This window comes from Passer domesticus, chromosome 14, assembly GCF_036417665.1.
Source record: "Passer domesticus isolate bPasDom1 chromosome 14, bPasDom1.hap1, whole genome shotgun sequence".
NCBI lineage: Eukaryota > Metazoa > Chordata > Aves > Passeriformes > Passeridae > Passer > Passer domesticus.
In genome coordinates this window covers 2,874,298-2,899,372 of record NC_087487.1, presented here as the reverse complement: position 1 = coordinate 2,899,372, position 25,075 = coordinate 2,874,298, and the positions used below count along the sequence as shown (strand labels likewise).

General features: G+C 51.1%; 1 long non-coding RNA gene across 4 annotated transcripts in view; it reads left to right on the top strand.

Moving 5' to 3' along the window:
- LOC135280984 (uncharacterized) overlaps window positions 1-25,075 on the top strand; it is a 103,472-nt gene that overhangs the window by 23,156 nt on the left and 55,241 nt on the right. For 3 of the 4 annotated variants that reach the window (XR_010347779.1, XR_010347778.1, XR_010347780.1), the window contains exons 3-5: window positions 4,883-5,136; window positions 22,058-22,210; window positions 22,547-22,700. This is a non-coding gene — a long non-coding RNA (uncharacterized LOC135280984). Of the gene's footprint in view, window positions 1-466; window positions 1,215-4,882; window positions 5,137-22,057; window positions 22,211-22,546; window positions 22,701-25,075 lie in introns of all 4 variants that reach the window. The other variant, XR_010347781.1, reaches the window with a different exon arrangement.

Genomic DNA, 25,075 nt, shown 5'->3' with positions numbered 1-25,075 from the left:
TCCTGGGCTGCCCTGCTACTGCTACCCAGTGTCTGCCTTCATGTTTGTGCTCCTTTGCCTGTGTATGGTCTCTCTGTGTCCCCTAAGTGTGTCCTTGGGATGTGGGCACACTTCTGAGCGTGGGACTGTCCCTCTGTGCCATCAGCAAGATGAAACCACCATACAGCCCATAATGAGGGAGGCAAGTGTAATCGTGGAAGCCTAAATGATGAAGTCAGGTCATTTTGGTTTCTGAGAGCAGCAAACACCAGGCTGGTTTCAGGGCTTGCAAATCTCCCCATTCCCAGGCCCATTGTCGTGGTGTTGCCTCTGTCAAGCACAGCGACTCTGGCTCTCCTCCCACAGATTATCTGGGCATGCAAATGACCTCAGACAGATACACTGTCATTTTCTCATGCTGTGATTTTCCTTACACCCCCCTGCGGGACATGACAATAAAATTACCCCTCTTGTTCCTTTCCCACAGACAGTCTTGCAGCGTGTCAGTCAGCATCACGTGAGCAGTCCCCCATCCATTGCTCCTGGGACCCAGGGGGTGATTTGGAAAGGATCTGCTGGGCTGTCACTCACCTCCATCTGCCTTCAGGAGAAGGATTCTGGGTTCCATGCTGTTTCCTCTTGTGCCTGCGTGGCTCTTTGATCACAATTGGCTTCTCAGGCCTGCAGAATCACAGCTGCCCTGTAAGGTTTGCCCGTAATCCTGCTGACATGTTGTTCCCTGGCAAGCTCTGGGCTTTACGTGCTCCCAATTTGGGATTAACTGCTATTTCTGCTGATTCTGCTGTTCCACAGATGCCCCGTTTCTTACCTGGATCTAAGAGCTGTTTGGGTCTAAAGTACTCCTGACCTCTGTTGCTGTCATCTGACCAGCCACATTTTTACTTCAAGATTTCATTACTGAATCCATTTCTCTCTCTCTCTCTCATTTTTGTCCCCACTGACCCTTGTGCACAACATACAACCAGACCTGCAGCAGGAATTTGTGTGGAGAGCCTGCATGAGCCTGCAGCACTCACCAGCACTTGCCAGCGAGGTTCCTGTCTGGAAATCAAAAGCAACAGAGCTCTGACATGACAGCAAGATCTATGTCAGATAAACCCATGTGCTTTCTCATCTTCCTCCCCAAAAGACTTCAGACATGCACTGAAGTTTACACTCCTGGAGCTGAGTTTGAGCTGGTCAAGCCAAGATCAGAAATGCTTGCAGGCAGGAAGGTTTGTACTCACATGTTTCTCTTCTTCCCACTTACTGCAGTGTGTGTTCTAGGGGCAGAGTTGGCTGCCAGCTGCAAGCCAGTGACCATGAGGTTCTTCCCAGGGCAGAGCTAGTGCTGATATCAGTAGTGGGGGTGTGGAGCTGCTCCAGGAATCTTCATCTGTAGGAGAACTGTGGTGCAAGTGATGGGGAGAGCGAGCTGTTGTGGATGGCTGTTGCTGAGCACATCAGTGTGTTTTGTGGATATGAGCTGTAAAAGTCAGAGAATCAGAGAATCCCAGCCTGGTTTGGGCTGGAAGGGACCTCAAAGTTCATCCAGTCTCACCCCCTGCCACAGGCAGTGACACCTTACACTGTCCCAGGCTGCTCCAAGCTCTGTCCAACCTGGTCTTGGACACTTACAGGGATCCAGGGGCAGCCCCAGCTGCTCTGGGCACCCTGTGCCAGGGCCTGCCCACCCTCACAGCCAGGAATTCCTTCCCAATATCCCATCCATCCCTGCCCCCTGGCAGTGGAAGCCATTCCCTGTGTCCTGTCCCTCCATCCCTTGTCCCCAGTCCCTCCTCAGCTCTCCTGGAGCCCCTTCAGGCCCTGGCAGGGCTCTGAGCTCTCCCTGAGCCTGCTCCTCTCCAGGTGAGCACCCCCAGCTCTCCAGCCTGGCTCCACCCTCAGAGCATCTCCATGGGCTCCTCTGGGCTCTCTCCAGCAGCTCCACGTCCTCCCTGTGCTGGGCCCTGGGGCTGAGGCAGCTCTGCAGGGGGGGCTCACCTGAGGGGGCAGAGTCCCCTCCCTTGACTTGCTGATGCAAAGCTCCACTGTGCAGAGGCCAGTTTAGATCAGGTAACTTTTTAGAGGCCTGAAAGGTCTGAGCAGCCAAGGATCCCTCTGGATAGTGGGAAGGGAGCAGAGCCCATGAAGGAGGAAGACAGATAGTCCAGAGGACAGAGGAGGAGTGTCTTGAGTGGAAAAGGCTCCCTGGGCACAGGACACATTCTCTTTGCACCACCTGCCCCAGACAAGGGATTGGGTAGGTAAATATTCCCACCTGGGTGTACAGAGCCCATGTGAATGCTGGAGCTCAGAGTTCCACTCCCTTCCCACATCTCCTGTGTCTGGCAGAGAGGGAAAAGCACTGAGGGAGAAATACTCCAAGCTTGCCCTGAAAGCAGGGACTATATCAGATTGCAGTAAGAAATTACTTCAATTTTTCTGTAATATTTTTAATGTTTGATAATATCAGGAGTGACCTCCTGGTCAGATGTTTCAGGAAATTTAATGACCATCTGTGAGAGGGACCTTGGCTTCACCTTCCATCTTCCAGGCTTGCAGAAGCTGCCAGCTCATCTCTGGCATGTGCAGCAGCTCTGACATTACCTGGGGTTAGCAAGGGAAAGTTTCCCTAGGTCCTTCTTCTCCTGCCTGAATTCTGGCAAACAGAGTTCATGGATCCCTGTTTGTACAGTCAGAAAATGCCCTTATTCCTTTCAATTATAATCCCGAACTGAAAAATTAATTGAGGCAGGTATTAAATTAGGCAGGTTTTGCTTGACTAAATATTTACCATTTGGGAGCCTAATCTATTCACTTAATAATCTAACCCTTTTTTATTTTCTATTATTGGTTTGCAAAAAAATAATAATGTCTGTTCCATTAGGAGCTGCTGCTGGCTTAAGAGGATTTCACTCCCATTTTATGGTTTGGATCAAAGAAAATTTATTCTTGCAACAGATTTAATGATTCTTAGCTAACATTGTCTTCCCAGCTGCAGTTGGACTGTAATAAAAAACCCTTTAGCTTTTGTTAGACTTGCACATTCTTTGCTGCCAATAATGATTAATCTCTCCCCCTACAAGCCCACCTTATTACTTGGGTTTGACTTAGGAGCTGCTGCTCCCTCTGGAGCTTGGTCAGGGCTTTCTCCCAGCACAGCTCTGGAGCTGCCCAGGTGTGACCTCAGTGCCTCCCTTGGCAGTCTGTCTTTGCCCCCTAATTGCTGCTCTGTGCCACTCCTCCACACAGCAGAGCTGTCTGGGGGATGACAGGGAATTAATGGCAAGAATTCCTGAATACTTCCATGCATGGGAGGGCCGAGGCCTGCCAGCAGGGAGGGTTGTCTGGAAACAGGGGTGAGGAGATGCAGGGGTGGGGGGCAGCTCCCACTGCCCCCTGACCTTGGGCAAGCATGGGGAGCATGGATCCTCACCCCAAACCAGGCCACTGCCTCCTCCCAGCTCTGCTTTTCCCCTTCCCACAGCTCCCAGGGGCTCAGACCATATCCCAGGCATCCTCTAAATCAGCAGGGAGGGATGGGGATGTGCACATTCACATTTTCTGAAAAATCCCTTCACCCAGGATTTTTCTCCTGGGAAGCTGGGAAGCCTCAGAGGAAAAGGAAAACAATTTTTATCTCATTTGCCTCTCCTGTGTTGTGCTCCTTTGGAATGTGGTTGGGGATTGTTCACCCACAGGTGAGTGTTCCATTGGGTTCTGCTGGGAGTTGTTTTCACTCTTTGGCCAATCAGGGCCAGGACTCTGGAGAGAGTCACAAGTTTCATTGTTATCTTTTTAGCCTTCTGTAAGTATCCTTTCTGTATTCTTTAGTATAGTTTAGTATTCTTTAACATAATACAGTATCATAAAATAATAAATGAGCCTTCTGAGAACATGGGGTCAGATTCATCTTTCCTTCCTTCGCTGGGGCACCCTGCAAATACAACAGGGATGCTCCTGGAAGGCCCAGGAGGAGGCTGAGAGTAGGGCTGCTCTAGGTACATGTCTGGAACAGCATTCCAGCAGGTGATTTTGGGACATTGCCTGACATGTGAGTCTGCAGCTTCATGCTGAGAAAATGTGTGGGTTAATTCCTGATCATTTTGTCTGTGTTTTGAAGGTTTGTAGTAATAAAACCCCTGGGAAGAATAAGGGAAGAGATGATGCCTTTGTCATTAGCAGGACACAGGTGCTGACCAGCCTGTCACACCAGGCACGAGGGAATTTATGCTGGATTAATTTGCTGTGCTGTCCCTCTGCCTTTGCCTGTGGGATTTTTGGGTAAGGTGCTCACACTGGAGATGTTGCATGAAGGAATCTCTTTGCCCTGGCTGTGCTGGTTGTATGAAGAGTAGTGACCCTCAGAATTAAAATAGAAGTGGGAAAGGCTGCTCACTCACCCAAAAGCCCTGACACCTTTTCCAGACTGTGCCTACCCACCTCCACAGGGGGTTTCTGAAGGCTTAGGGAGCACTGGGGTATCCCTGCAGGTCACTGCTCCTCTGAAGGTGCTTTGTCACTGTGCCTGAGCCATGTGGTGTCGAGCAAAAATATCCACAAAATTCAGGGCAAACTCAGCAAGTCATTTTGAGCCAAGGAAACACATCCAGCACTCCTGTGGGATTACAGCTCCAGTCCTTTCTGACTTAGTTTAAAGCAAAATTGCTCAAGTTTTCATTTTGAGGAGCCATTTCATTCAGAAATATAACTGGCTGATGCTTTTAGAGCTGCACAAAAGCTTCTGAAACCAAAACCAAACAAATTTTCTTTGGGGTTGGCTGTGAAAAATGTTTTTGGATTTGAGTTTTTTTCTTCAACAAAGGAACTTGATGGTCTTTTGTAATGGCTTGGCCTGACAAAGTTTGGGTATTTTTTTCCTCTGCTGTTTTTCTTTTAGCTCAGTCCTTGAGAGGTGCTGCCAATGTTGCTGACATTCTGGCTGGCTGAGGTGTTTGGTTCTGCTGGGAGACCCCGCCATCCTCTTCCTGGTCAGCAAAGGGACACCACTGAGCCCTGGAAGAATGACTGTGTGGAGGGTGAGGGTGCTGAGAGTGGAGTTGTTCTGCATGTGAGAGTAAATTTGGATGAACATCCCTTACCCCTTGCTGATGGAGCACTGCAGTGTCCCTGCCTGCCCTTCACACCAAATGGGTGAGTTTGACCATTTCCTTTGTTTTAAAAATCATTTGTGCCTGTATTCATAGAATCACAGACTGGTTTTGGTTGGAAGGGACCTTAAAAATCACCTCATTCCACCTCCTGCCATGGGCAGAGACACCTTCCACTATCCCAGGTTTGTCCAAGCCCTGTCCAGCCCGGCCTTGATGGGGCAGCCACAGCTTCTCCGGGCAGCCTGAGTTTGCTCACTTTCTTTTTTGTTTTTTTTTAGTCATTGTACCTGTATTTCTTTCCAACCAGCAGGACAGGGGTTGCCATATCATGTGTAGGGAGGATGTTTTCTCTGTCCTTGCTGCTCCAGCTGGCTGCCCATTCCCCTGCCCCTCTGGGGCTATTTCTGGGCTCACAGCACTTATCACCTTCCTTGAGTGGAGGCTGTGTTTTCTCACATCCTGCTCAAGTAACAAAACCAACCTTCCAGTGTGAAGGGGACTGATCCAGGGTGTTTGAGGTTTAACTCTTCCATGTCTGTCCTCAGAGCCTTCCTTGCCCGTGGCAGCCCCAGGGCTTGGGCAGTCAGGCTGTGTCTGGCCAGCTGGGTCACGGGTGTTCCAGCACTGCCCTGAGCACAGGCACTTCAAAGAACCTTCCATGGACAGGAAACAGGGAGATTAGAGGCACACTCTTTTATTTTATGCCAGCACTTTGCAATGTTCTAGCTGGTATTCCTGAGGGCCCGTGTTTAACCATGAGCAGGAGGCACCACACATTTCTGAGGGATGAGAGTCACAAGGCTCCTCACACAGCCCAAGAGCCAAGTGGCTCCAAGTGAGCTTCAGGGCTGGCTGGGATGCTTCCTCTGGCAGCAGGGAACAGCTCAGCCTGACCATCACAGGCATCCTCAGAGCCTGAGGTTGGCTGTTCCTGTCACCTTGCACCCCAGGGACAGACCACCTTCCTCAGTGTGCTCTGGGAGGCAGTGCTGAGGTAGCCAGAGCTCCTGACAGGCTGGGGGAGTGGATGGTGATGCCTCTTCTTTCCTCTCAAGCCTTTGCACCCTTTCCAGATGTGCATCAGCTCCACTCCTTCCCCCAGCAGTGCAGCAAACAGGAGTGGAGCTCTTCCCGCTGGGAAGAGCCCTCTCCAGCTGCTCTTCCTCCCTGCTTTCTCCCCAGCAAAGTAAACAGTTTACAGAGGACTTTGTAAACAGCAGATTTGTTTAGGATATTGTCTGCATTCCCCTCGCCTCTGTGTTCCTTTATTCAGCAGCACAGGGAGGGCTGGCCTGCCATCTGTAGGGCTGGGGCTTGCCTGCTTACAGGGGACAGTGGTGGCAGCCAAGAGGAAGGGGTTGTGTGCCCTCCTGCATTCCCTGTGAGCCTGGTGGATTGAGGGCACCATGCACAAACACTGTGGCTGCAGGGAAATGTTTCTGTACCCAGCAGAGAGAAGCTGGCATGGGATGCCTTTGCAGGACGTGGTTGCATGGGAGAGCAGAGTAAGCAGAAAGCCCAGGGCTCTGGGAGAGATCAGACACCTTCAAAGGCAGGAGCTTCATCCCAGAAAAGCACAGCCTATTAGAAAAGCCTCAGAAAGTCGTTGACTCCCTTGGAAAGCTGATTGTCCAGCTAGGGAAGGGAGGCTGTTGAATCACCTCGGTGGGAGTAACATCTGAGGATGTCTGTGCTCCCTTCAGAGCTCTTCATGCAGGATCCAGCCTGTGCTCACCCTCCCTCTTAACCCTTGGAAAGGAGCAGAGGAGGGAGAGTGCAATTTCCACCTGAGCTTCTGCACCTGACAGCAGCTCTGGCAAACTTCCCTCCCAGAAAACTTCCCTAACAGAAAACCATGAAACCTCAGGGAGACACACAGCAGACAGGAGCAGTCTCAGGAGGAGGTGGGGGGAGCCTCAAGTGGAGGTTGACATGTCAAAAACAGGATCAGGGGTTGGGGGAGTAGCAAACAAATGTTCAGAAGCAGTCAGGGAATGTTCCTCAAGCCCCAGATGTTTAGTGCAGCTGTGGGTGAGCTCCTTCTGCTCATGAAACAGCAGACCCTGTAGAGGAGGGAGGAAAGCCTAAATGTTTCAGTACATTTATTGTCTGCTGGGTTTTTTAAATTCTGTCTTTAAGTCTGAGCAGCTTCCATCTGTGACAGGCCCTTGAGCCACTGCCTCTGTACTCCACCATTCCCCCTGGACAGGAGGGATAACTGGGCAGGCTGGGCACTCAGGAGCTGACAGCAGATTGTTTGCCTCTTTGTTTGCCCCTGTTCCCTGCCAACCACAAGTTTGAGGCTTGAATTTAAACATCCTGCATAGAAAGGACAAGATCTCCAAATGACAGCTCCGGTTTGTTGCCGGGGAAGTTTTGAATCCAGGAGACACAAACAGCTCCATAAAGCCAAACCCAGGGAGAAGCAATCTGACCCCATTCTCCACAGCTTCCCAAGTGTGTGGCTGCTGGATGCAGTTCTGAATGGTCTCACCTCCTCTGTTTGTGTGCCCATGTGAGCAGGGGCTGGTGACCTGCTCTGGCTGTGTCCATGTGGGCTCATTATTAGGGAGAAAAGGCCAGCAAGTTTTTCCTGCTTCCCTCAGAGGCGTGGATGTATGGCACAGACCCAGCCTGCCCCAGGAGCAACTGTGAGGGCTTCATTCTGGATGGCTTCTCAGGATACTTTACATACCACATAAAAACCCTGTTTGCCTTTTGGGGGATGTGGATAGTTGAGTGTTGTCCAGCAGAGTCCTGTTGATTTTCTGGTGAGCTCTAACTGTAAATATTTGAGCAAAAAATTACCTTGTGTTAACCTTAGAGAAATTTAATCTCTCTGTACATAGTGAAACCTGGCTTGAGTCACATGTGGAAGTGAGAGTGGTGGTTCCATCCCCAGTGGATGTTCCTCATCATTGGCACAGAAACCAGCATGTTGCCCATCAGGGGTGGCACCTTGTTCATCAGGAAGGGCTGAAAGGACAGCTGGAATTACTGGGCAGGATGAGGGTGCATTGGTAGAGGTTGACAAGGTCCTGAACAGGAAAACAGGAGGGCTCCACCTTGTGTGGAATGACTGAGGTGGCCAGTGGAAGGTTCAGGGCTGTCAGGATTGTTGATAGTTCCCAAATCTGTTTCCTTGCAGGGTCTGGATTTAGCCTGTAGCGTGGGACCAGTTTTGCTATCAAGGTCAAAGCCCAAGCAGATTTTCAGCTCTGCTTTAGGTAAAACCTCCCTCTACTCAGCTCAGCTCACTGATGAGCATTGTGCCTTCTTGATGTGTCAGGAAGGGCTCAGTTCCCTCCTTTCTTTTCTTGGACACTCACCTTTGTCACAGTGTAGAGGAGACAGGAAGCTCTCTGGGAACCTCTGCCTTCATCTCCTGTCTGCCTAATTTATCCCTGGAACTCTGCTGCAGCCTGGCATGGCAATCCCAGAGTCACAGAGGGCAGAGCTGAGTCTGAAGGAAGAAGAGTACAAATTACCAAGGAGAGGCTAAACAGATGTGTGGGGGGAAGGAGACAGCAGCAGTACTAAAGCAGAAGTGGGAAAAATTGTCTATCCATGGGGAGCTGATGGGCATGAGGAGAGAGCTCCCCCAGCCCTGCAGACCATGCTGGACTCGGAGGGCACTGGCAGTGCCTCAAGCATGGATGTTCCAGCTGAGGAGCAGCTGACAGCTGGGTGCCTTGAAATCCCATCTTCCCTGACAATCAGTTAGATCCCTTGGGTGGAAACATCTGGAAGCTCTCAGCATTCTCTCCAAACTCCCCCTGCTCAAGACACCCAGGCAGGCAGGTCTGTTCCTTTTGTACCATCCAAAGGGAGTGAGGGCAGGGCTGAGCTGTGTCTGGGATCCCACAGGGAAGGGAGATATCTCACAGGGAAGGGAGATATCCTTACGTGGTCCAGCTCAGCTCCATTCCCTGTTTCAGGCCTTGGTTTGGGCGTAGCTGCTCCTTGTGAGGGTTGGGAGCTCATGTGCAGGCAGGAGCTCCAGCAGGCTCTGGCAATTCCCATTTAGGTTTGACCTTTTGCTGGATATTAAAGCCTTGCTGTGGCTCAGTAAGATGAACACTGCAGCAAACACAATTCCTCAAGATGAAATATCTCTCCAGAGGGTAATTCCAGCCTCATTTGAGGGTTGTTGGATTTTTTTTTCCCTTTCCAGCTGAATCATTTATTCCTGGTGTCAGGAAGGTGCAGAATGACTTTCCCCACTGGCTTTCAGAGCTTCATTGATTCTTCAACTCCCACTCCTGCAAATCTGCTGGAACAGCAGCCCTTTGCCTCTCCAATTCTCCCAGGAGGGGAATGGGGAAGGGAGGGTCTCAGAACTGAAGGAGCTCTTCAGGGAACCCATTCACAATCTGGGGGAGATGCCATCATATTTTAAGCTCTGTAATCCAGAGGCAGAGTATTTATATGTAGGGTTTTTTTGCCTTAAAAGCCTTCTCAGCACTCTGCTGTCTGCGTGGGGAGGGGAGCAGGACACATTTCACTGAGGTTGTACAGGGCACTGTGGACCTTTGGCCCTTCCTGCTTTGTGGTTCACTGTTGCAGCTGAACTCTGCTCAGGACGGGTTTGAATCTAAGGCAGTGTGCTCCCAAAATGTGTGCAGCACACAAATCCAATCAGGCCTGGCTGCCAGGCAGCAGTGACTGAAGCCAGGCCTCTGCCTGTCATCATCAATCCATTGGCAGCCCCGGCTCTGAGCTCACACCTTGTGCTCTCCGGGGCAGCTCCCTTCTCTGCACTCCTGGGAGACTGGGAAAGGCTCCTCATCCTCTTGGGGGTGGGAGATGGGAGAATGAGAGCCAGTGGAGTGAGACCTGGAGCAAAGAGGGTCCCAGAGCCCAACTGAGGGGTGCCATCACATCACTCTGGGTGGGCAGGAGCAGCTGGAGCAGTGGCCACCGGGCACTGTGGGGTGCAGCTGAGGCAGCCAAGTGGGTGTCAAGGGCAGGGTCCTGCTTGACCCCTCTCCAGAAGAGGAGCAAATGGAGCTGGACTTGCTGCCACGTGGAGCCCAACCTTTCCTCAGGGTTGAATGGATCCCTGTGTCCAGCAAAGTTGGTCAGCAGGGCTGGCTGCCGAGCCCAGAGCTTTGATTTAAGGAGTCTGAACCAAGCCCATTAGCACTTACATGATTCCCCTGCCAAGCAGTTGTAAATGTTTCTGTTTGTTCTGCACTTGGCCTGGTTCCTCCTGTTTATTATCCTAAATGTGCCCAAGACATGACCCTGCTCCCCTTCTCCAGCACTCCCTCCAATTCCATTTATTTTCCACTGCTTCCCATAACCCCTGTAACATAAGTGCCATTCAAAGGACAGAAGAACAGAGGGAGGTGGATGTTCATGGAGGTGCTGTGCTCTCTTTGGGATCAGGCACTGGCACAAGTGTCAGTAGGAAGTGCAGAGGGATGCTGCCAAGGAGCTGGGGGCTGGAAAATGATGGTGGAAGCTCAGGGCTGGCAGACATTTAAGTCACTCTTTATTGCAGTGCTGCACAGGAACAAAAAGGATCAATATTTATTAGTTGCAGAAAGCATAATTTTGCATGAAAGGCATTGATCAGTGTGTCAGCCCAGACAATGTCATTACATCTTTATGATTTGGTCAGCATCCCTCTAGGAATTAGGACATTGTTCCCCTAGACAGACAGAGCTGGGGGGTGAAGGAAGGGTTCAGCATGGTGCTGTGATCAGAGCAGGGCACAGCAGGAGTGTTTGGTGTCACAGGATGGGCTCAGGGGCTCTGCCCCTCTGCCTCATTGTTCTGTGTGGTCAGTTTGTCACTGAGGTCTAAGGGCCACCAAGAGAAATTCCCTATTTCAGAGTCAGGGCTCTGAAATAGGGCACTCAAATATTTGAGTGCTCTTTCCCAGTGAATTAAGTTGCGGGTGTGAAAGCTTCCCTATAACTAACAGTGCACAATAATTTGCTTTATGGCATTGCCTTGGAGGAGGCAGAGGAGCTCTGTGGCAGCCTTCAGTGAGGTGGAGATGTGTTGGAGAGGATCTGGTGGAAGTTGTTGCAGGTTCACAGCTGGACACAAGGCCAAAGGGAAGAGGCTTCTGGAGCTGCACCGTGGGAGATGACTGCTGTGTTGTGGGCCCAGCAGCTCCAATCCTGCCTTTTCCATCCCTGTGCTGGCCCAGCAGACACACAGGAGCACAAAGATGGGTCTGGAAGCAACAGGCCCTGTGGTTTTGCAGAATGCCTGAGTCAGGACTCTGGGGTCAGAATTCCCAGCAGTGCCATGGATTCCCTCAGGGTAAGCCACAAGCCAACCACACACAGGGCAATTGCAGAGCTTGGCTTCCATTTGGATACCAAAATAATCAGCTGCACAAAAACAGCCTGCTTCAGTCACTAGGAGCACAGTGTCTGCTCAGAAAAATCCTCAAAAAGTCCTCGTGGGAGCAAGGAATTCTTCCAGCCCCCAGCACGGTGCTGGATGTGAGCCAGGAAAACATGCCCCTGGCATGGTGAAAGGATCCTGATGGGTTCACAGGCTGGTTGTGAGTCAGTCTAGGTGTTTGGAGATAAGAGGTGTCATCGAGTGAAGATGAGTGGCTCTGTCTGGCTCTCTCAATGATGAATGAGGTGTTGTTCCATGCAATCAGAGGAACCTCTGTGTGAATCCTGAAATCCAGTTTTTGAGACAGCTGTTCCTGCCTAACCTGACAGACAGCCCTTTAGTCAGCAGGAGAGGCTGCTGAAGAGGGGCACAGTCAGGTTTCAGGTGCCTGCAACCCACCTGCCTTGCAGCAGGGATTTGGGGATCTGGTATCCCTGGAAGCAGCAGGCTGAGGGACCCTGGAGCATGGCAGCTCCAAACTGCAGCCCAGCAGGGTCCAGCACCACCGTGCTGCTCCTGAGAGTTTGGGGGGACTGCTCTGGTGTAGCTGAGTCAGAGAGCCTGCGTGGGGGCTGGGGGATCTGTTCCATCCAGGAGCATTGGGAAGGAATGAGTTTTCAGCCCCACTTTTGCTTTGCCAGTTGGAATGCTCAGAGCAGGCAGCTTTGCCTCATGAAGTCTCAGTGAGAGAACCATTAATTTTGTATTAGGACATAAAAACTGAGCTGAACAGACCAACAGAACTTACAGCCCTGTATCCTGTCTCCACCAGAAGCCAAGCTGGATGCCTTAAAGGAAGACATAAAAATCTCATGATGCCCATAATTGTGCAATACTTCCCTGTGAGGGGAGATTCCCCCCGACCCCAGCTGGCAGCAGCTCCCACCCCAGAGCAGGAGAGGCAGGAGCTGCTCTGATTGTCACTGGAGCTGGAGTCCCTGCAGATGCTGTTCTTATAAATGTCCAGTCCTGTGGTGAAACTCTCTAATTCTGGTTGTTACAGTGCTTTTTTGATATCCTAGTGAAGAGCTGATAGTCTTGGATGGCCTGCTGCAGGCTGCTCTCCTCAGAAGAGGAGCTTTGCCCCTTCCTGACACCAGTCCCTGCCCCTTCTTGAATTCTGGAATTAATTGAAAAGTATCCAAGGCCAGGCTGGATGGGGCTTGGAGCAAACTGGCCCAGGGAAAGATGTCCCTGCCCTGGCAGGGGTGGAACTGGGTGAGCTCTGAGCTCCCTTCCACCCCAGCCATTGTGGGGTTGTGTGATTAACTCCCCCATGGCCTGACCCCGCTGTGGTGGCAGGAGCAGCACTGCCCATTGCCACAGCTCTGTGAGCTTTTGGCTCAGGTGTTGCTCTGCAAGCAGCCAGGTGCCAAAGCTGGGTTTCTGTGCCTGTGGAGTATTTAGTGGATCCCTCCTTAGAGAGGGATTGTGGGGCTGATCAGACTGGTTGATCTATGGGTGGGTGTAACCTCAATCTTTGGGTGACAGAAGCACTTTGTGTCTGGCAGGGCCCCCTCTGTCCTCTTCCTTGGACATGCCAGCCAAGCCCCTTGCTGGGAGTGCCAGCTGGAGCTGCTGGGATGCTGAGCAGGTGCTCTGTGACAGAGGCTGGAGCTGCTGGAGACCAGGATGGTGGCTCACTGTGATGTTTGGGAAGAGAGCTTGACATGACTTCAATGAGAATTTGTTAATTAGATTTTTGCTAATTAAGTAAAAACTTAGATTTTCACCCATGGAAAAAGACCAGCTCCCAAACTCCCACCTTTAGGATGAGATAGCCATCCCACAGACCACCTCTGGTCTGGCATCCCCAGCCCCCCATCTCTGGGCATGAGAGAATTCAAGTCGAGGACTACCCACAAAGAAGAAGCAAAGGTGTGTTTGCCTGCTGGCAGAGCAGGAGAGGGGAGTGAAGGCAGGAGAGCAGGTCTGGGCATGCACAAGGAGGAGGTGACACTGCCTGGGATAATTGGACCATTAAATCTCACAAAGGCACCGACACTCACACAATGTGGCTCAGGGAAACAATCACTCTCCAGTGGCAATCGTAGCTATCTGCAACCATTTTCCTGCTGATCCAGTGCTTAATCCCATTGTTCAGACTCCAGGTTAAATTGTCCTCAACCCACAGTGCAGAGGCCAGGTATGTTTGCAGAGATATGCAGGCACAGCTGAGGGGAAATTTGGCTCAGAAATGCATTTGTAAATGTCTCTCAAATGGCTGCTCCTGTTCCTCTCTGCCTCCTCTCTGCCAGCCCTTCCACCTCCAGAAATCTGCACATTGAAGGGACCAGTCCTCTGGTCAATCCCCCTTTATTCTGCCCTGCTTCTCCTGAGTACAAAGAATGCCAGAACTGCCTGATACAGTCACAAAATTGGCTTCAAATCCTTCTAGTTTGCAAAACTGCTTTAACTCTCTTTATTTACTGTAGGTCTGGGGAGGAGGGGTTTAATCCTTTAGCTGCATTCTCAGACCCTTCAGCTGTGGGAGCCCAGAATGCCATTTTTGCAGTAACAAAAGTGGAATTTTGCATGCAGACACAGGGCCCCAGGAGATGGGGACTGAGGAACACCCTGTTTCTGAAGGCTTTGTAGTAAAGTTGTGGCTCTGGGTGTTTTGGGGCTCTCAAGGCTGATCCTGGATAATATCTTTATAGGTTCTTAATTCACCAGCTCTAATCCATGGAGCACATCAACCCCCCTTCTCCCCCCAGCAGATTGATGTTTGGGTGGTGAAGGGCAGGCAGGAGGTTTGACCAAGGCTGCTCAGATGCCTGGGTTGGGTTTGTGGTGCTGGCTGTCCCTGGCCAGGGACAAAGCCCTGCTCCTGTGTTTGGTCACTGATCCTATTCAGTTCTGGAGTGTTCAGGGGGTGACTGTGCTCATTGCTGGGGTGCTGGCACGAGTTCTGGGGCTGAGACATTCAAGATATGGGATTAAAACCAAAAGCAAAGAGAATTTTACCCATGTCTTGGGTTTTTCAGCAAAAAACCCTTTCTCAGTCCCATGTCTGGCCAGGCAGAGGATTGCATAACACTGCAGATGTTCCAGCTGTGCTGCAGAAGTGCTGGGTGTTGCTTCTGCCTTGGTTTCCTCTGGGTCTTGGCAGAAAGATGATTTACAGGTGTTACCTGGCACAGTCACACAGGGGACAGCAGGACGGGGGTGTGACCCTCTGCCTGGCAGGAAAGGCTTGGATTGGGACACAAAGAGACCCCAGATTGTGGGACAGTGCTGTGGGACATCAGGTTCAGGGCTGGCCATGAGGTGTGGCTAGAGCTCCTTGGGGAATGTGAGTAGAAAGTTCATGACTCCCAGTAATTAATTCCCTTCCCGGGGCTGTCTGAGCTCCATTAAGACTATCCAGAGATGCCTGGGGTATATTTGTTTTTCTCTTTTTTCCCTTTGATGCCTCCTTCCTTACTGTGGGAGACTCCTGCAGCTCAAGGTTGCCTTTCTGTGCCTGGGCTGGCCAGGGCTCCCTTGGTGAGCAGGTATTAATGGCAGGGGAGGGCAGGACCTGTGATAACTCAGCCTGGCAGCCCCAGCAGCACTGAGCTGATGGAATGGTCTTTGGAGACCCAGAGAGCTTCAGTCAGCACTTCTGCCTGAAAGGAGTTGTTGTGGAAGGGTGAAGGAAAGTCACCCCACATCCCAGGATACACAGTTCTTCCTTTTGGGAGGGTGTGAGTGGATTGCTACCAGCAGTGTGTTTTCATTTTAAAATTCATTTGAACAGAGAATTAAGGAAGAGAATGGATTTCCCCTCTGCTAAGGATTTATACACATCCATCTCACCCAGCCCCTCCCACCCCTTCCCTGAGCCCCAGGCAGAGTTTTGAGGGCTGGTTGTGGCTCAGTTTCCTGCAGCTTGAGCAGGGAGTTTGCTCTGGGTGCCCCAAATTCAGATGTGGGACTCTGTGGCCAAAGCTCAGTGTGGAGCACATTCTGTGGTGGCCCAGTGGGACTGCAGAAACCTCCTCTGTTCTTCCAGTGTGCTGATGTCACTGTGCCATCCTATTCCCTGCAGATGGTTTTCATCACCCTCCCATTAAGCCAAGCCAGCCTGTTAGCACAGCACACATCCCAGGGCCCAGATTTGTGAACCAGATCAGCTTGTTCCTGCTGCAACACCCCCTGGGCTCTGGCAAAATGCTTCTTTCCTCATGTCCTAGCAGCCTGGAATTATTCCAGCACACCTTAGGGGTAGGAAGCACCTTTAGTTTGTGAGCAGGGTTGTCACTTACCCCTCTTGCTCCTATTTTCACATCCCCTACACAGTGATGAGCCAACTCAGTGCTCAGGAAGGTCACCCCTACAAACCTGTCCCCTGCAAACTTGGGACACCTTGTCACCAGTGTGCATGTGGAGATGCCTCCTGATGTCCACTGGCCACTCTGGGGTGTTACAGGGATCCCAATTCCCTGTGTCACTGCCTTACATCACCTGCAGCCCCAGTGCTGGTTCCCAGCTGGAAGGGGCTGCTGTGGGGCTGGCAGCTGGCTGGCCAAGGGAACACTTCAGGCATCACACTGGCCTCAGCCCCAGTCAAATATTTTCTGTCACTGATCCTTAGGAGTTTGTGGCATCCCCAAATGAGGCACAAGGGATTACAGAGCAGCCAGCTTTCCTTTAAAGCTTGACCTTGGCATCAGGCTGGTAGCATGGCAAGGAAGAGAGATGAGTTAGCTGGCAGCCTGCCTGTGTGAGCCAAGGGGTCTTGAAAGCCTCAAAGGATGCATTAGTTTGATGTCAGAGCTTTGTTTGTGGCATTCCCTGGCACAGTCTTCCTCCCTCTGTGAGTGTGCACGTGGATTTCCTGCCTGCATCCCTGATGCTCCCCCATCCCGTGTCCAGAGAGCTCAGCCAGGCAGCATGGACAGCTCCAGTGAGACAGATGGACATGGAGCCAGGCCTCTGTGGGGCCAGCTGCACCCCTGACAGTCCCCTCTGGTCGTGCACCTGTTAGGAGCTATACTTAGCATGGGAAAACTTTCCAGAAAAGAGAAAGCAGGGCAGAAGTGGGGAGGCAGAAAGGCTGAGAGTTTGGCCTCATTCTCCTCGGCAGGTCCCAAAGCTCCAAAACTGCCTCTCAGTGATGGCATCCAAAAATGCCAATCAGGTGAGAGCAGGCAGTGCTCTGAGGGCTGCTGGCACTGTCTGGGGACAGCCTGAGCAAGTGATGGCTTCATAACTCCTGGGTGGGATGTCAGTGAGTGCCACGTGTCTGTCCTGGCAGCCCCAGCAGTCCCGAGCACTCAGGAGCTCTGGGGAACCCTGGAGCAGCACACACTGTGCAGACCCTGTGTCCATGGCAGCTCAGCCAGGGCTGCTGCAGCTGCTCCCCCTGCTCCTGCCTGCCTGTGCTCCAGCCTGGCTGCCACACTCAGCCATCCTTCCTCAGCCCTGGGCACTGCCAGCTGCCCGTGGAGCGCAGGATGGATGGATGGATGGATGGATGGATGGATGGATGGATGGATGGATGGATGGATGGATGAGGAAACCTCCTGCTGGTGCTGGGCAGGGCTCCTTGTGAGGAGACAGGAGGCTCTGCAGCTCTTCCTCTGGTAAATGAAGAGCCCTAAGTTAGGTGCTCACATCCTCATGGTAAATTAATGTGCCTTGTCCCCCTTCTTGCAGCAGGAGCTCCCTGGGAGCCTGGCCCAGGGGCAGCAGGTCTGGGTGGGGTTTGAGACCACGTTTTCTTTGTGTTCTTTTCCTTTTGTAAGTGCTGAGCTGCATTTTCAGCACCCAAGTGTCCCGTTGGCACAGGAGGTGCCCAATGGCCATCTGCTGTGTCCCGACTGCAGCCTCTCTGTTCCCCCCTCATCTTCCTCTCTGGAGAGAGACTTGCCTTTCCTGGAGCTCCAGCTGGTGAGGAGTGAAACCCTATCCCAGCTTGGTGACTGCAGGAAGCTTTGGATGGATGAGAATCCAGCATGCTCGGGTGCCTCCGGAGCGGCGGGCGCTGCTGGCAGGTGGCATCTCCTCCCTGGAAGGACAGTGTCCCTCTCCAGCTGCTCCCTCTCTGCCTGATGCATGGCCTGTCCAGTACCTGCTGCCCACTTAGCATTCCAGGAGTTATGGCCACCTGAGCTGGTGCTTAGCGAGGGGATTTGCTGTGCTTAGATGAAAAATGCAACAGGCCCTTTAAACTGCCCTGTAGCTAAATTGAGCTGAGTTTTCCAGTCCCTGCAGCTCTCAGCTCTGCTCCTCTGCCCTCTTAGCAAGAGGCAAGGAAACTCTTAGGTTGCACGTAGGAGCCACCTAAACATCTACTAAATGTCTTCCCTGAGTGATGCTCTTGGTCAGTGCTTCCCCAGCCTCAGGAGCAAGGTCTGAGTGTGAAACCAGGAAAGAAAGAGGGAGTACAGCACATCATGTGGGCACCAGCAATGTCTCCAGCTGATAGGATAAATCCAGGGTATATATCCTAACTGCCTCATTGAGATCTTTGTGGCTCTGGAACAATTTCCATTTGCACACCTGTGCAGAAATGTGAATAGGAACATCTTACAAATTCCAGGTGCTTGAGCCCTGCTGGTACCTGTGCCAGCTCTGGTGCCCCAGGACTGGTTTCTGTGCCATCGGAGGTGAGGAAATGCTCTTCTCCTTCCAGTGGCCACTTAGAGCTATTTTTCCTTTTAAGATGGAGAAAATCCTTGTCACATTTCCTAATGTTTCTGTGTGGTGTGAGGAAGTGATCATAGAGAGAATCATACTTATTTCTGCTTGGGAGAGGGAGAACCAGGAGGCCATTCCTCATCAATCCAGGCCTGGGCTTGGATTGAATGAGCCTGCTAATCTGGGATAACTAGATAACCTGTAGAGTACTTGCCAGGTGCTTAACCCTTCTTCATATGCCAGGAAGGCTTTCTTGGAACTGGAGGCACTGGCCAACATAAATTGCTTCTGTCAATGTGCTTTATTGGACTACATCAAAGTAGAATCGATAGAGAGTTTAAAAAAAAACCCTAACAAAATGGGCTTTCTAAGGCAGAGCAAGTCATAAACAGACAGGAGTGCTGTGCAGGTCAGGTTTCACCTGGCAGCCAGGGAAACAGGGGGGTCTGGCTCTGTCAGGGGTGATTCATGGCACTGGAATATTTCAGGGGAGGGGAAGCATCCAGGAGTTGTTAACACACTGCTGCAAAGAGAGGGGCTCTGAGTGGGTCGGGTTTGTGCCTCCAACTTTGCTGTCACAGATTTATACTGATATCATCTCTATCAGTGTAAGTTATCTGTTTCCATTTAACCTAGATGAAAGCTTGAGTGTGGTTACTGCATTCTGAGGTTGCTGGAACTGTTAATAATTTAGAATAATCAAGTCAAATTAATTCACTTTTAAAATTGAGCTTATTTGCATTGGCTGGTCTGGTTTTTTGTGACAGATCTCTCTGCGGGCATATGTTTGTGTAAGCTTTTTGTGTGTGCTCGTGAGTGTTTGTGTGCATACGTAATTTTCTTCTCCAGCTCACAACCAACAGAGGCTGAGCTGGATTTAAATGTTGTGCAGCAAAAAATGTGAAGAAGGTCCACCCCAAAGTGGAGCTGAATAGCTGAGGTATAAATCCTCAGGGGAAAATGGGGTTTGTAATGGAAATGCTGCCTTGTTTTAAATTATAGCCAGGCATCTGTGAGGCTGAAATTCCTGCTGCAGCATCCAGACGGTGCCTCAAGCTGGCTGCACGTTCCCAGAAATGAAGAACCCCCCCAGCCTACCTGCAGCCTGACCTTTGTGCTGACACTGGCGTGCAGCTTTTGTGCTGCACGGGGCGGGCGCGAGCGCGCGGTGACAGATTGCTGCTGACAGGGAGAGGCTCCTCCAGCTGCATTTCTCTGCAGCCCCTGCCATATATCCAGGGGCTTGTTAGAGGAACAACAGCACCAGCCAATAACCAGTTGGTCTAAGCCCCTGGGACAGACCGTATGGCCCACACTCTGCTCCTTCCTGAGCTGTGAGTGTGGAGTAAATTCAGCTGCCGTAGCGCTCGCAGCCCTCGCTGCGTTACACAGCGAAGGAGCACACCCGGCCGGGCGTCTGGCTGTACCTATAAATAACAGTGTTTGTGTGTGTGTGTGCATATTTATGTGTCTGTGTATTTATTGTGGGTGAGGCTGCTTGTAGAGCAGCCCAGAAAATGGAAATCCTTTTGTGCAAATGTGCTTGCATGGAGGCAAGGAGAGCCAGGAGAACGGGCTGATGAATTGGCCCTGAACCGCGATGACAGTCCTTTTTTTAAAGTCAAAACAATTTCAGGGAAAGGGTCTCCAAAAAAAACCGTCCAGTTTCAGGAGGTAGCACAATTGAATTTCTGGTTCCTGGCTGCCTGCCTGGAGGGCCTCTTGTCACTTCTACTTTCTTCCAACAAGGCAGAAGGCGGAATTGACAGCAGCCTTCCCGCCAGGCTGTTAGGGAAGCAGGGAAGCCAGATGCTTTGCCTCCCTGCTCCCTCCCCTTCTGCGGCCCGAGAGCCAGAGAGTTAAGTTGCTTAACTCTTCCATTCTCCCTCTCCAGTGCTCCTGGTCTGATCCAGCAGGGATCTGAGGAACAAAATGCCTGGGAGTGGGCACAAAGGGTCCTCACTCCAGAGGGTGGGAGGTGTATGTGTGTCAAAATAAAGTACCTTTGTGCTTTGTATAGAACAGGAAAATTAGACTTTTATACAGAAGGATTCTGCAGAGAGGCACATGGTGGGAATGGGCTGATACAGGAGCCTCTCTCCCAGCAAACCCAGGGCAAATAATGTGATTTCAGAGCTTCCAGCCCAAACCCACTTCTAAACTCTCCCTCAGCCCCTGCTATTCATATCACTGCATGTAGGGTACAGTGTAGGTGGGAGCTAGAATATTCCTGTAATTTCTCCAACAAGGACAGTATGCTCAGGCCTCTTCTTTCTTTGTGTAGAATTATCATCTTTAGATGTTAAGGGATGTGGAAGGCTTTGGTTGCTGTTGAATTAACATTTCTGTATGCATCATTTCACTAGATAATTTGCTGACTCTAAAATTTTTGTGTAATCAAATTGGCTGGCTGTTTTAACATTTGTCTGACACCATTTTTAAGTAGTAGTTAAATGAAGTGGAGAATGGAGCCCTTTCTTTAGACTCAGGCTGTAGCAGGGTGAGGGTCTCCAGTATGATTTTTTGATACAAGACCTGCCCTGTGTCAGGGGTTGGGCATTTCCAGCACTCATAACCCACAGAGCCCTTTTTAATCTGCCCACAGCTGCAAAATGGGGTGACAAAGTGGTAGTGGACAGCCAGGAACTCACAGCCTCAGTCTCCTCAAGTTCATCTCATTGCCAAAACCTCAGTACAGTGGTTAAGGTGAGAATCCTTCTCCTCTTCTGCCGAGGACAAGAGGAAAAGGCCTCAGGCTGTGCCAGGGGAGCTTCAGGTTGGACATCAGAAGGAATTTCTTCATGGAAAAGTTGCTCAGACATTGGAATGGGCTGCCCAGGGACATCTGGAGTCCCCATCCCTGGAGGTGTCCAAGGAATGCCTGGATGTGGCACTCATTGCTCTGGGCTGGTGACAAGGTGGAGATCGGTCATAGGTGGGACTTGATTGTCTTGGAGGGCTTTTCCAACCTCAGTGAATTTATGAAATAGCTCCAAATGGCACCAAACCAGAACCTTGAAGGGAAAACTGTGCCAGGGGAGGTTTATACCACGTATTAGGAAAGATTTCTCCACAGAAAGGGTGATCAGGCATTGGAAAAGGAAAGTGGTGGAGCCACCATCCCTGGAAGTGTCCCAAAAAGATGTGCATGTGGCACCTGAGGACATGGTTCAGTGGCAGTAGTGGTGCTGTGGGTGGAAGGTTGGACCTGGTGATCACAGAGGTCTTTCTCAGCCTCAGTGGTTCTGTGCTTCTGTTTCTGAAGTTCACCTGCACTGACACTGCCAGGCTTGGGCTCTGCTGGGGCCATCCAGACTCCTCCAAAAGCAGGGAAATCACAGGGTTTCCTCCAAAGCCATCCAGCCCTTCTCCTCCTGTGTGCCTCTTTATGTCTCTCCATGGCCAGGGGCTGGATCTCTGTGCTTGTACACTCCCCTCGTGCCAGCAGTCCCTGGGTCCCTGTGCCACCTTCCCCAGGCAGGGAGGATGGTGATGGAGCAGGCATTCCTCTGGGTTTGGCATGCTCAGCTCAGGCAGGAGGGAACACCAGCCTCAGGCAAACCACAAACATTTGTCACCTGCAGCAAGGCAAAAAGTGTTGCCCAGAACAGCCTTTGGAAATATTTTAATTACCTCTGGTTAATCTGGCAATCAACAAACTTGAGGTAAAGATCACAAGTGGAGACAAAGTCGAAGGGGAATTTTATGCTTGGAGTCAAATTTCAGCAATGTTTTTGAAGCGTTTCTAATTGGGATGGTTTAAGAGCCATCCCCAAACCTCCCTGAATCCAAACAGTTCTGATGTAAGTGGGAAACCAATCAGTCATGCAGCACTGAGAGCTGGAGCAACACAGGGCTTCTAAAAGTACCAGCCTAACCACCAAGGTCTTTCTGTGCAGCTTTACAGTCAGAAAACTTCTTTAATGGACTGTAAATCAGAAAAGGAAATTTATTTTTTGTTTCTCCAGGCTTGAAAGACGAGCATGCATCTGCCTGACAGCTTTGAGAGCAAGCCATCCCTGCCAGCCAAAGCAGATTCTCTGTGCCTGCTTCCAAGCAGCACGAGCTGAAACAACTGGTGGCAGAGTGGGGTGTCTCTACAGTCCTAGCCACGAAGAGAGGTGATTATTCCTCCCTCCTAATTCCACTTCCCATACGGAAATTATCCTGTGCTAGAGGCGTGCACCTTCCTCTGTTCTGTCAACGTGTGTTGCTAGGAAGATTTATTTCAGTAATAAGGTCTTAGCAGTGAAACTTAACAAAAATGAGGGGGCAAGTTTATTAATTATATATTTTACAGTTAATTAAAGATAATATTTAACAGAAGTAATTGCAGGCATCTGCAATGATGGCACAATTAATTTCCAGTGATAAACGGGTTGTGTGTCCCTTTGTTGGTCTGATCAGAAACAAATCCTCCCTCGTGCTAAACCCCTCTTATCTCTTGGCATTTGCAGGAGATGAAACATCCTCCTGCTCGCAGCACTGGGAAGAGGCTGGAGCTGGGCTGCTTTCTCCACACCTGTAGAACTGTGGTGAAATGGGGATTCTTTGTGTTTCATTGGCTTCTCTGAGGAAAACAGCAACCACGAGATGAGACAGAGCCTCGGGGTGAGTGCAGGTCCCACCCCCAGTTCTGCCAGCTCCTCCATCCCATCCTGCCTGGCAGCCCAGCTCTGGGAGGCAGGAAAGCTTTGTTCCTCAGGTCTTTCACCCCTCAAGCTGCTTCTAAGCAGTCTCTTCCATTTGTGCTGAAATGCTGTGTGGGAGCACTTGTCACTATCTCAGCTTGCATTCAGCATGTTCCCAGAGCCTGGGCATGGATGCAGAGGAGCTGTCCATGTGGGAGCTTGCTGGGCTCTCAGAGCACCTACCCCTTTGGGATCTGACACAAAGGGTACCCCCCATGTGCCCTGAGGTCTGTGCAGTGGGAAGGTTTATTCTGCACTGTCACTGGCCATGTTCCTATTCTCCTAACACCTTTCAGACAGGTTGGTAGGTTCCACCTCGTGCAGGTGTCCATCTCCCATTATCTTCTCCCTACCTGAGGTACACACAGAGCCTGTGACACACAGCTGAGTGATTTTTATTCCCTCCACTTGAGGGAAGTAGTTTACAATGTTATAAACTGGTCCTGTGTGATTGACTCATGCCACCTATTTCTGAAACACAGCCAAGAAGGTAAGAGAAGATTTAGAAAAGTTAACAGTGTCCAGATCTGCTTAGGACAGGAAGGGAGGCCAAAAGTTCAATAAAATACTGTAAAGAGCCAATCCCAGCACAGCTGCTCAACACAGAGCCTGTGACAGTGATATTCCTTCCTGTTTCCTTTTTAATTTGTTGTGGAAACTGTTGGTGCAGTTGGTGGGTTCTCCCCAGGGGCAAAGGAGCTGCTCTAGGAGCTCTGCACACCTCCAGGCAAGGTCCTTCCCATGGAGGAGGTGATGGGAGCTGGTCAGGGAGGTTCTTTTCCAAAGGCATGCCACAAGGATCCGGGCTTCCAGCCTTTTTATTGTCTTCATGGATGAGGTAAAAGATGGAGTAAGCAGCATGTGAATGACATGGAAGGTGAAAGGAAGAGAAAGCCATGCCAAGGGCCAGAAGAGGTCCCAGGTTCCAGCCTGGCCAAACTGGGCAAACTGTGTCTGCTGTGGGCTCAGGAGAGCTGGGGCTGAGCTGGGCAGCCCAAGCAGCAGGCTGGGTTTGTCAGGGCAGCTTTGAGCTAAGTGTTGAGTGCTCTGCTCTAAACCCCAGGTTTTCTGCAGACCCATCTTGTAAATATTTAAATGCAGGAGTAGCAAGTCCGTGTGGGGATTTGCAGGCAGGGAGGGGAGAAGAGTGTGTGAGCTGCATGTCTCAGTGTCTGCACCCGTCTGTGCAGTCTCCCAGTGCCTTCCAGAGAGATTTTAATCCAGAGAGCTCTGACAGCCTTTCAGGCATCAATCACCCAGCACCACAACACCCCTGCAAGGTCAGGCAGTGTTATCAGCTCCCCTCGGAGCAGCGCTTTGTGCCTCAGCAAGGAGGGATGGGCAGAGGGAGAGCAGCTCCTCAGTGTGTGCGTGTGAGATTTCCTGCAATCACAGCTTTCCAGATGCCTAGAGCCAGGGATGGCATCCAGGTCTCCTGGAGCCCTGCTCCCTGCCCTGACCACTGGAAACACTTCCTCCCCACAGAAACCTCACGGTGAAACCACCCAGCAGAGCAGGGCTTTGTAGTTTGGCAGGCAGAGCACGGGCTCTGCTCTGCCCAATCCACAGGCACATTTTTTGGGGTTGTGTGTTTGCTGAAATCTTGGCTTTGCTGGTCTGCAGAGAATAAAAGTTGATTGTTGAGCAGCCAGGGCTCGGCGTCGCCCTGCCTGTACGTGTAAATTCCCTGCACAGCCAGGCCAGGCCAGGGGGGATGTTTGTGGGGCTGCAGCCTGCTCATGTGAGGAGCCTTGTCTGTGCTCTGTGCTAAACATGTCTCTGGTTACCTGCTCTCACTGGAGCTTTTCTGGCTTCTCCAATCCTTTCCTTGGCTGCTCTGGCTGCAGGGCCTTGTGATAGCTGGATTTATTTATTTAATAATAAAACTTAAAGAGCGGGTTGTTTTCCAGGCAGTGGCTGTCTCTGTGGAGCCAGGTCATGATGGGGTTAGTGTGGAGGGAAGCAGGGCTGCTTGGGGAGCTTAAAATCTGCCAATCCCACTATTCCCTCTGCTCCTCAGCCTTCTCCAGCAACCCTTTCCTCCTGCACTGGCAGGACAGTTTATGGTGCTGTGCAGACCATGCCACTTCCGTCTCTCTCAGGATGTGGCAGGGGTAGTACAAGAGGGACTTCACAGCCCAAGGCTACAAACAGGACAATATGACAGTAAGGAGAAGATGATGGAACACAAAGAGTGGGCCTTCCTTTGGTTATTTCTCCTGTGCAGATCCCTACAGTTGTCACAGCATGTGTCTCCTGTCTCCCACCCTCTTCTATATGGGACAATGACATCCT